The 11,605-nt window shown below is 41.2% G+C and overlaps 1 long non-coding RNA gene across 1 annotated transcript; it reads right to left on the bottom strand.

Moving 5' to 3' along the window:
• Window positions 1-7,738: 7,738 nt before the first annotated feature.
• Window positions 7,739-11,176, bottom strand: LOC107763622 (uncharacterized). The gene is made up of 3 exons (XR_012704092.1): window positions 10,558-11,176; window positions 8,987-9,054; window positions 7,739-7,977 (listed from the first exon to the last, which is right to left on the bottom strand). It is a non-coding gene; the product is annotated as an uncharacterized LOC107763622 (long non-coding RNA).
• Window positions 11,177-11,605: the final 429 nt, after the last annotated feature.

Below are 11,605 nucleotides of genomic sequence, written 5' to 3'. Positions count from 1 at the left end.
TTTGCTTTGTTTTTCCTTTTGTCTTGCTTGATGTGATTTAGATTATTTTTCCTGTTTATGAGTGATGTGGATATACTTTATACACTTTTCTTGTTGTCTTACATTACTAATTTATTCTGATCTAAGGAAGCCATTGTTGTGTTCTTGTTAATTCGAGATGAATATGAAATCTTGATACATTGATTGTTCTGTATTGGGATTTAATGGCTGCCGGAGTTATTCTAATTTGACGGTAACTTAGATTGACCAAGGAGGTATGTTTGACACCCAAGCCTGCATTGGTGCTATAATAGGTTGTTCTGGGGCCACAATGTGTGTGTTCCGAGCTAATATAAGCAGAGAGTAATTATTCAATTGTAATGGTCTATACCGAGCTAATGTGTATGTTTGCCAAGGCTTTCGGTCTAGTCATTGCGAACTCGAGTTTTACGAAGCGGGATGAACATTTGGTTACTTATCAAAGTTCAGTGGCGAAGACTCAGATTGACTATCTCCTCCTCAGGAGATGCGACAGAAGGTTGTGCGAGGACTGCAAGGTTATCCCAGGTGAGACCCTGTCGACGCAGCATAGGCTTTTGGTGATGGACATTTGTATTAGGATAAGGAGGAAGAAGAGGTCAGTACAAGGGCGCCCCAGGATTAGGTGGGGCGCCTTAACTAAGGATAAAGCTAAGGAGTTGGAAGGAAGGTTATCAGCAATGGAAGCTTGGAGAAGTAGTGGGACGCAAACACAATGTGGTCGACGATGGCGGACTATATAAGAAAGGCGGCGAGAGAGGTGTTAGGGATATCTACGGGCCACAATGGTGGCCACAAAGGAGATTGGTAGTGGAATGCAGTTGTCCAAGGTAAAGTGGAAGCGAAAAAAGCGGCTTACCTGCGGTTAGTAGGGAGCACTGACGAGGAGGAGAAGAGAGAGAACAGTCAAAGGTATAAGGTAGCTAGGAAGGAGGCGAAGATGGCAGTGACAGAGGCTAAGACGACAGCTTTTGCTCATCTGTATGAGGAACTAACGAACAAAGGTGGGGAGAAGAAGTTATTCCGACTCGCTAAGGGGAGAGAGAGGACAACTCAGGATCTGGACCAAGTGAGGTGCATAAAAGATGATGACGACAAAGTTTTTGATGGGAGATGACCAGATTAAGAGGAGGTGGCAGATCTGCTTTCATAAACTTCTAAGTGAAGAAGGGGATCATGATATTATACTTGGGGAATTGAGGAATGCCGACAGTCACCATGAATTAAGTAATTGTAGGGACATTGAGATCGACGAAGTCATGGAGGCAATGCATAAGATGAGAAGGGACAGAGCTATCGGGCCAGACGAAATTCCGGTTGAACTGTGGAGGTGTGTGGGTAGAGCAGGCTTGGAATGACTTACTGCATTGTTTAGTGTTATATTCAAGACTAATAGGATGCCTGAAGAGTGGAGGTGGAGTACAATGGTACCGTTGTATAAGAACAAAGGTGATGTCCAGAGCTGTAATAACTATAGGGGCATCAAATTACTAAGTCATACCATGAAAGTTTAGGAGAGAGTGGTAGAAATGAGAGTGCGAAAGACGGTGTCTATTTCAGACAACCAGTTCGGGTTCATGCTGGGGCTCTACCACAGAAGCTATCCACCTTATTAGGAGGATGGTGGAACAGTACAGGGATAGGAAGAAGGATCTCCACATGGTGTTTATTGATCTGGACAAAGCGTACGATATGGTTCCTAGGGAGGTCTTATGGAGATGCTTAAAGGATAAAAGGATCCCGGTTGACTATATTAGGGTGATTAAAGACATGTATGCTAGAGCTTAGACTCGGGTTAGGACAGTAGGAGGCGACTCTGAATACTTCCCAGTTATTACGGGGTTGCACCAAGGGTTTGCGCTCAGCCCATTCCTATTTGCCCTGGTGATGGATGCACTGACTCATCATATTCAAGGGGAGGTGCCATGGTGCATGCTATTTGCTGATGACATTATTCTAATTGACGAGACACAGAGGCGGCGTCAACGAGAGGCTAGAGATTTGGAGACATGCTCTTGAGTCTAAAGGTTTCAAGTTGAGCAGGACGAAGACGGAATACCTCGAGTGCAAATTTGGAGTTGAGCCGACGGAAGCGGGAGTTGAAGTGAGGCTTGACTCTCAAGTCATTCCCAAGAGGGGTAGTTTCAAGTACCTTGGATCGATTATTCAGGGGATCGGGGAGATTGACGAGGATGTCACACACTGTATAGGGGTGGGGTAGATGAAGTGGAGGTTAGCGTCGGGAGTCTTGTGTGACAAGAAAGTGCCACTGTTACTAAAAGGTAAGTTTTATAGAGCAGTGGTTAGGCCTGCCATGTTATATGGAACTGAATGTTGGCCGGTAAAGAACTCACACATCCAGAAGATGAAAGTAGCAGAGATGAGGATGTTGAGGTGGATGTGCGGGCATACAAGGATGGATAAGATTAGGAATGAAGATATTCGAGAGAAGGTGGGCGTGGCCCCCATGGAGGACAAGATGCGGGAAGTAAGACTCAGATGGTTCGGGCACATTCAGAGGAGGAGTACTGATGCACCGGTGAGGAGGTGTGAGCGACTGGCTGTAGTGGGCACGCGGAGAGGTAGAGGGCGACCTAAGAAGTATTGGGGAGAGGTGATCAGACAGGACATGGCGCGACTTAGGATTACAGAGGACATGGCCCTTGACAGAGAATTATGGAGGTCGAGCATTAAGGTTGTAGGTTAGGGGAAAGTTGTGAATATTTCTACAGCACAATAGAGTGAGACTAGCCAGTTAGGAGTTAGACTAAGAATGTCATTGGTCGGCTATTGATGCAGGGCTTTACCTGCTAGTTTTACTATACCAGCCATCTATTTCGTATTTCGTATTCTGTATTTCATATCTCTTATACTGCTGTTATTTTATTATGCATTTTTATGGTACTAATATATTGGCTCCTGTTGCTTTTTTTGAGCCGAGGGTCTCCTGGAAACAGCCTCTCTACCCTTCGGGGCAGGGGTAAGGTCTGCGTACATATTACCCTCCCCAGACCCCACTTGTGGGATTATACTGGGTCGTTGTTGTTGTTGTTGTTAATAAACAAAGAGACTGAATAGCATGCCTAGTCAAGTATATTCCATTAAGCTTTTAAATGTCTGATGATAGTATTAGCTATTTTCTGATTTTAGGTCGGCTAATTTGTTACTTTACTATAAGCTTAGTTTTATGAAGTATGAAATCTGTTCTATTTGTCCTTTGCTGCAAGTTGCTAGAGATAAACTTCATTCTTCAAGACGTGGACAAATTTTTACTCTTGAAACAAAAAGAACAACTTGAATTCAACTTGAATTAATCCTGCAGCATGATCCAATTTTTATAGCTTCTATTGTTGTCACTGATTTATGGTCTATTGTTTATTTTTCTTCTTCTCGAGCCGAGGGTCTTTCGGAAACAGCCTCTCTATCCCTCCGGGGTAGGGGTAAGGTCTGCGTACACTTTACCCTCTCCAGACCCTACTTGTAGGATTTTACTGAGTGGTGGTGGTGATTGTTGTTGTTGTTAATTTGTTAATTATATTTTTGTTTGATTGTTTGTAGCCAAGTAATACGGCTAGCAGATCTATTTCATAGATATAAGAAGACATCCTGTGGAAGTAATCCTAACGACAACCATTGAAGTTGCTTGCAAATGTATTAGATAATTAAGTATCGTACTCGATTGAATGGTCATAGTAGATCTTTTGTCCATAATGGTTGGAGTGGATGTTCTGTTTATTGTTAGTTTTAAGACTAATTATAATATTGATGTTTTGTATTTAATGGTTGGAGTAGTTGTATTTAAAGCAAATTTTTGAGATTAATGATAATTTACTTTAATGTATTGTGTCGTTTATTAATATATTGATGCTACTTGATTCCAGTAAGCAATTTATATAATTTGTTGATGCTTCATTATATTAATATAATTGAAACTGGAATAGTTATGGAGTAACATTATATTGTAGAAAAAAATATATTCAATGAATAGCGGAGGTTATAACTGCCGTTATTTAACCTATAATAATATTGTGTTATAATTGTGGGGGTTAAATAAAGAAATTGCGGGGGTTAGACCTCCGCTATTTTTTAATAAGTGATAGCCAAACTACCAAATTGCGGAGGTTATACCGCCGTCAAATACCCGATGCTATATGATAATGGTAGTCTGTCAAAAAAAAACCGCAAATTGGTTGTGGCGAACATTATTGCGGGGGTTTTGGAACCGCCGTAAAAGTATATTGCAGAGGTTTTTGACCGCCACAATATGTAAATAAAACCTCCGCAAATTTAGCATTTTTTTGTAGTGAAATAGTCAGTGTTTTTATTACTTCATTAGAGACTTCATAGACTAGAGTAACAGTTAGAAAGAGTCACATGCTTTTCATGTTAAGCAATGTTGGCTACAGATATGTTTCAGACTTGTATTAATGTTTTCATACTTTGATTTATATCATTCAGACTTTCAGTATATCAGCATGTGTTAGTTTATCTTCCGCATTCAATATGTTATGATATCACATGTTGATTCAGTCAGCCAGTTGGGTCGCTCGGTCATATGTAGTCAGGCACCGGGTGTCGTGTTACATCTAGGCCCAGGTTCGGGGCATGACATATGAACCGCATCTATCTTCTTTGGATCCACCTTAATCCCCTCCTTGAACACCACATGGACCAAGAACGCCATCGAACTAAGTCAAAACTCACATTTGGAAAACTTGGCATAAATCTTCTCCTCCCCCAGCTGCTGTAATAAAATCCTCAAATGTTGGGCATGATCCTCTTGGGTACAAGAGTACACCAAGATATTATCAATGAATACTATGACAATTGAGTCGAGATATGGCTGAAATACACTGTTCTTAAGATGCATGAATGTTGGTGGGGCATTGGTCAGCCCAAAAGACATTACAAGGACCTCATAGTGACCATAACGGGTCCTGAATGTCGTCTTATAATATCCGATTCCCGAATCTTCAACTGGTGATACCCAGACCTCAAATCAATCTTAGAGAACGCCCTTGCTCCCTGAAGCTAGTCAAATAGATCATCAATGCGCAGAAAAGGATACTTGTTCTTGATTGTAACTTTGTTCAACTACCTATAGTCGATGCACATCCGTATAGTACTATCCTTCTTCTTCACAAATAGAACAGGTGCACCCCAAGGCGACACACTAGGACTAATGAACCCCCTATCAAGAAGTTCCAAAAGTTACTCCTTCAATTCCTTCAACTCAGTTGATGCCAGACGATACGGAGGAAAAGAAATGGGCTAAGTGTCTGGCACCAGATCAATAGCAAAGTCAATAACTCTGTCGTGCGGCATGCCCGGGAGGTCTGCAGGAAACACATCCGGAAAGTCTCGAACCGTTGGAAAAGAATCTATTGTAGGAGTATTAGCACCAACATCCCTCACCAAGGCCAAATAAGACAAACACCGTTTCCCAACCATCTGTTGGGCTTAAATCAAAAAATTACCCTGCTGGGAACATAATCTAGAAAACCCCTCTACTCAATCTTTGGAAGCCTCGGCATCGCCAATGTCACGGTCTTAGCGTGAAAACCCAGAATAGCATGACATGGAGACAACCAATCCATACCCAAGATCACGTTGAAATCAACCATACTAAGAAATAAGAGATAAACTTTAGTCACCAATCCCTAATAGTCACTACACAAGACCGATATACACTGTCCACAATAATAGTATCACCCACCGGCGTAGATACATGAAGTAGTGAAACTAACGACTCACAGGACATATCCAAATAATAAGTAAAATAGGATGATACATAAGAATAAGTAGAACCAGGGTCAAATAATGTGAAAGCATCTCTGTGGCACACTGAGACAATACATGTGATCAATACATCTGAAGCAACAACATCTGACCTAGCAGGAATAGTATAGAATCGAGCTTGACCACCACCTGACTAGCTTCCCCCTCTATGGCAACCTCTAGCTGGCTGGGCCCACCCTGAGCTGGCTGGGTGGGAGGTGAAGTAACTAGTGCGAAAGTCGCAGTCTGACTCCTCTAATGAACTTGACCTCTCGAGCGACAGGGACACTATCACCACATATGCTTAAGCTCCCCGTACTCAAAGCAACTTTTCGATTGTGGTGGTGGGGGCTGAATCAGGCCTGGAGTACTAGAGTAACTGCTAGAAGGAACTGACACAGATGAACGCAGAACCGATGGAGCATGGGATAAACTCTGAGCTAGGAGAGCATTGAGAGATGACTGACCCGAATGGACACTATATGAACCAAGGCTAGATGGTGCACCATGATGAACTGGATGAGCCATCTGAGCGGGCCTATAAGGACGACCCTTGTTGTGGTAGGACTGCCCAGAAGGAACACCACTTAAACAACTCAAACCAAGAGGCCTCTTGGCCTCCCTATTCTCACGCTCCTGAATACGAACCATCTTTAGTTGCCGACCAATATCAACCACCTCATCGAACGTAGCACCTGATACACTCTCCCGAGTCATAACAAAACGTAACTGATAGTAGGGGACATCAATGAATCCCATATCCTCTCCCTCTCAATGGGAACCAACCAAACTGTGTGATGAGCTAACTCTTAAAATTGCATCTCATACTGGGTGACAGACATGCCCTCCTGTCTACCTGCTCGAACTGTCTGCGCAGCTCCTCTCTGCGAGTCTATGGCACAAACTTCTCCAAGAAGAGAACGGAGAACTCATGTCATGAAAGTGGTGCTACACTGACTGGCATGCGCCTCTTATAGGCCTCCCACCATCTGAAGGCAGCCCCTAATAGTTGTTATGTAGTAAAGGAGACTCCACTAGTCTCCAGAATACCCGTCGAATGAAGAATCTGCTGGCACCTATCCAAGAAGTCCTGGCAATCCTCTGACTTTGCCCCACTAAATGATAGAGGCCTAAGCCTCCCAAATATCTTTATCCCCTTCTACTTTTCATCATTCATAATAGGACCCACCTGGGCTTGAGCAACTACAACCGGTTAGGCTGGTAATACCCATGGTGTCTGAAGTCCCTCCATCACTTGCTCTGGAGTGCGGGTGGTATGAGTCTAAGTACCTCCCCCGGCCAGAGAAGTAGCTGGCACAGTTTGAATAGAAACTGCCTAAGCAAGTCTAGTGCACATAGCCAATATCTGAGCCAAAGCCTCCTGAAGGCCTGGAATCACAATGGGCATAGCTGGTGCCTAGTTTGGCCCCACTGGCTCGACCATATCTGGAACCTGCTCCTAAGCTGGAGCAACTGGAGGATCTGTTGGTGCTACTCTAGCTACTGCATGAGTTGCATCTAAGCCCCTACCACGGCCCGACCTCTCGTGGCCCTAGCCAGTGGTATTGGTGGATGTCTGTCCGATTCGGTAGCACGTGTTCTCACCACCTTTGAGAGAATAAAATAACAAAAATTTAGTTCCCGAAATCAACAAATTCGCACGACAAGAATACAAGAATGTGAAGTTTTCTTAAGGGTTCGGTGGCCTCTCGAAGATAAGTACAAACATCTCTGTACTGATCCGCAAGACTCTACTAAACCTACTCATGACTCGTGAGACTTATGTAACCTATATTTTGATACCAACTTATGACGGCCTAAAACTCAACCTGTCGTGATGGTGCCTATCATGTTACTAGGAAAGCCGCCAACTCAGACACTTCCAACACTTTCAAATTTAAAATATACTAAAACATGTCTTAAATAAGTAAAAGATCTCATAAAAACCGAATAAAAAATGTCACAACTCGATACATAAGTTTCCAAAGCCAGGGTGTCACTGAGTACATCAGAATCTACACAATACAAATCTAAAACATTGTCTAAGAAATTGAAACTGAATAAGTAAAACTAAGGGATAGGGGAGGAGAGTCAAGGTCTCCGGACCCCAGGGCAACTACCTTGATAATCTCCAAATGATGATAAACTCTAAGAATCAGCAACCACCATGTCTGGAAATACCTGGATTTGCACATGAAGTGCAGGGTGTAGCGTGAGTACAACCAACTCAGTAAATAACAAGTCTAACTATTAGGCAGAAAGTAGTGACGAGCTTCACATGTACAGTTCAATTACAGAATTACAGTAAGAAAATGTAGACATGTTTTCAATTTAACAGTTAAAGCCCAAATAGGTAAATCATGTCAAGTTTAATTGAAACAAGATATGGTACATCTTGGTATCTACTTGCCAGTTATATATGCCAACTAAATTACAAAACAATAATGAAATCACATGCATACTCTCAAAGTATCATTCACTCCATCCTTACTCTCACTTCATCCTCACAGTCACCCATCCCTCACAATCACTTATTCTTTACAGTCACTCCATCCTCAAAGTCACTCAATCCTCCCAATCACTCAGCACTCGCGCACTCGCTCAATAGGCACCTGCGCTCGCTGTGGGTGTGCAGATTTTTGGAGGGGCAAATCCAGCCCAAGCACTAGAATAAGCCAATCATGCCATGAATCAATAAAACTTGCTGCAATATGCAGCTCGATCCCATAAATTACCTCACAATCAGGCCTCACTCAGTCATCAATCTCTGTAGTATGTCGGGCTCACAAGAATCAGGATAATCAACCCAAATAATGATGATATGATGCAATAAAGGACAACAAAGACTGAGACATAATATGCAATAATAGATGTGACTAAGTACAAAATTGCAAATTAAGCAAATAATTCAACATGTAACATGACCTCAGTGGGTCTCAACAATACCAACGCGTAGCCTAAGCATGATTTCTAACATGACTGGCAGCTCAATTTGTCTAACACATAGGTGGGAATATGGATAACGACAAGATTATTCAACTATACAGTTCCATGGAATCGACCAGATCACAATTCATATGGTGCACGCACACACACCCGCCACTAGCATGTGTGTCACCTCAACATTAATAATATAACACGTAATTCGAGGTTTCATACCCTCAGAACGAAGTTTAGAAGTGTTACTTACCTCAAACCTTGCAAATCTCTACTCCAATAAGCCCTTGCCTCGCGAATCAACCTCCAAATGCCTCGAATCTAGCCACAAATAATTTCATACAATCAACACGGGCTAAAGGGATCAATTCCATAAGAAAATACTAAGTTCTTAATCAAAAGTTAAAAAGTCAACTCAAAAGTCAACCCTTGGGCCCATATCTTGAAATCTGATAAGTCACAAAATCTGGAAGCCAACACGAGTCCAACCATACCAAATTTGCTAAATTCCGACACCAAATCGTCACTCAAATCCCCTTCAAAAATTCCACCTCAAAAATACACAAACTAGGTAGGAAATTCAATGTGAAAACAAGATTATTGAATAAAAATGATCACAAGTGATTTATCTCAAGAAACCCTTCGAAATCCCTCTCAAAAATCACCTTAGTCCGAGTTTGCAAAGTCCAAATGAGAAAAATCACAAAACCCTTCAGATTTAACACTACCAGTGCTTTCGTACCGATGACCTGTCACACCTCCTTTTTCTACCCCGAAAGGGTATAAGGGAGTTTTTCCAATTAAAGTGACAATAATCGAAACGGGATTATTTATTCAAATTCAGAGTCGTCACTTGGGATAATTTAGAGTGTCCCAAGTCACCGGTTTAAAATCACGAATCGAGGAAAGATTGACTTATCTGATCGTAGCACTACAATTCGTAAGGAATTCTGTTAACCCAGGAGAAGGTGTTAGGCATTCCTGGGTTCCGTGATTTTAGCATGGTCGCTCAACTATTATTATTGGCCTAATTATCTGATTAAGTACATATTTTATACATATTGTGCATTTTTATTCCTTTTTACCGCTTTTAACATTTATAGGATTATTTTTGGAACAAGTCACGACGTCGTACACTTGCCATTTTGGTACATGGTACAAACCGCGCTACATGAAATGCACCCGCGATTTACGACATGTTTATTTTAATATTATTCAATAGGGTCACATGAAATGCACTGTCGAATTGAGATTTACGTATCGCGACCATGCCACGGGAACCGTACCCATGACCACGATGAACTCATTTACACACCTAAAAGTTGGCCTACCCACGTGATGATGGCCTAGCATGCTGGTAGCGGTCCAATTAACGAGAGTAAGAATAAAGAACGACAAAATTATATCAAACTCAATCTCAAAACATATGGCAGGCCAAAATTTACATGTAACCCTTAGTCCTATTCCTTTTTTAAGTTCAGCACAAATTAAAATTAAAATTTCAGCACATATGGCAAGCCAAAATTAAAATTTCTGCGCAAGCTAGTTCGTAAGTAGTTTATTTCACATTCAGTTCTCAATATTTAATTTCCGAATTCGTGAGTTCCAAGTAAAGACAAATGCAACACAATTAAGAAACAACGAAACTTGCTCAAATAGTGACAGACCATTCATTCAATTTAGACAACTAGATTCAACATGATTACTAAGATAAAGTTCATTCAATCAACAGTCAAACATCAAAGTATTTACTAAATCATGCAAAAATAAGGCATCACATATATATGAGATCAAAGGAACAACAGATAAGGAAAGGAGATGGACCTTTATTGTTGCATATTCCTCAACGTGTATAACGACAGAAAATCTTCAATGCAACAATTCAATAACAAACTAAAGACCTGAACCTTGAACCGGAAACGGAGCTTCGAACGGATCTCATCTTCAATCAAGCTGTTACATTCGGGTATAGGAGTTCCATTTTTTCAGTGGGTTTTGTAGTGACGGGATGGTACCGATGCAACTTCTTCAGAACGGATTGGATCTCTCTTTACTTCTGGTTTCTGGATTGAAAATCGTCGTCGTCCCCTCTCACTCTGTTGCTGTTCGTTTTCAGTCGTCCTCCCCGTTCTACGTCCGTGTGTGCGTGTGTGTGAAGAATACAGGTGCTCAAGGGTGTTGTTTTGGTGAGGGTGACGTTAGGTTGAAGCTTAGGGGTCGTTGGTTTTGTTTTGTGTCTAGGAGAAGAAGAAAAGGGTCGTTCGTTGTTGGTCTCGCTGCTTAGGTCTTAGGGTTCCGCCAAAAGGGTTGAAGATGGAGGGGTGTCTGCGGCGCTGCTGGGAGCTTCTTCTTTTTCGTTAGGTTTTTTGTTAGGTCTTCCAAAAATCAGGGAAATGGCTGGTTAGGTCTCTTTATGCTGAAGGTTTTTTAGGAGTTATATCAAGCTTATGGATTTTTAGGGTTGAAAAAAAAAAATCATGGGTCTAATGGGTTTTTTGGGCTTTAAAATTGAAATTGGGTTGGGTTCATGTCTTGTTCGATCTTAATTTTGGGCTAAGAAGACTAATTAAAAATATAAAACTTACTCTTAATTAATTAAAATACACTACTAAAATAAAACTAGGTATTAAAAGTGAAACTATTTTTTGTATTTTCAAATATTATGAGAGGTAGATAAACTAAAAATAACTAGATAAAATATTGATCAGTTAAATAAAAGAAAATATTTTTGTAATTTTTATATTTTTGATAAAATAAAGCGAAAGAGTCAAAATTAGTTAAAGTAGCGATATTAGACCTAAATTAAATATTTAAATGCTAAAATATGTAAAATCTTGGGGAGGATCAAAAATTACATGTCTACAGGACACAC

Source organism: Nicotiana tabacum, chromosome 20, assembly GCF_000715075.1.
Source record: "Nicotiana tabacum cultivar K326 chromosome 20, ASM71507v2, whole genome shotgun sequence".
Lineage (NCBI taxonomy): Eukaryota > Viridiplantae > Streptophyta > Magnoliopsida > Solanales > Solanaceae > Nicotiana > Nicotiana tabacum.
This window is presented reverse-complemented; position numbering and strand designations above follow the sequence as displayed.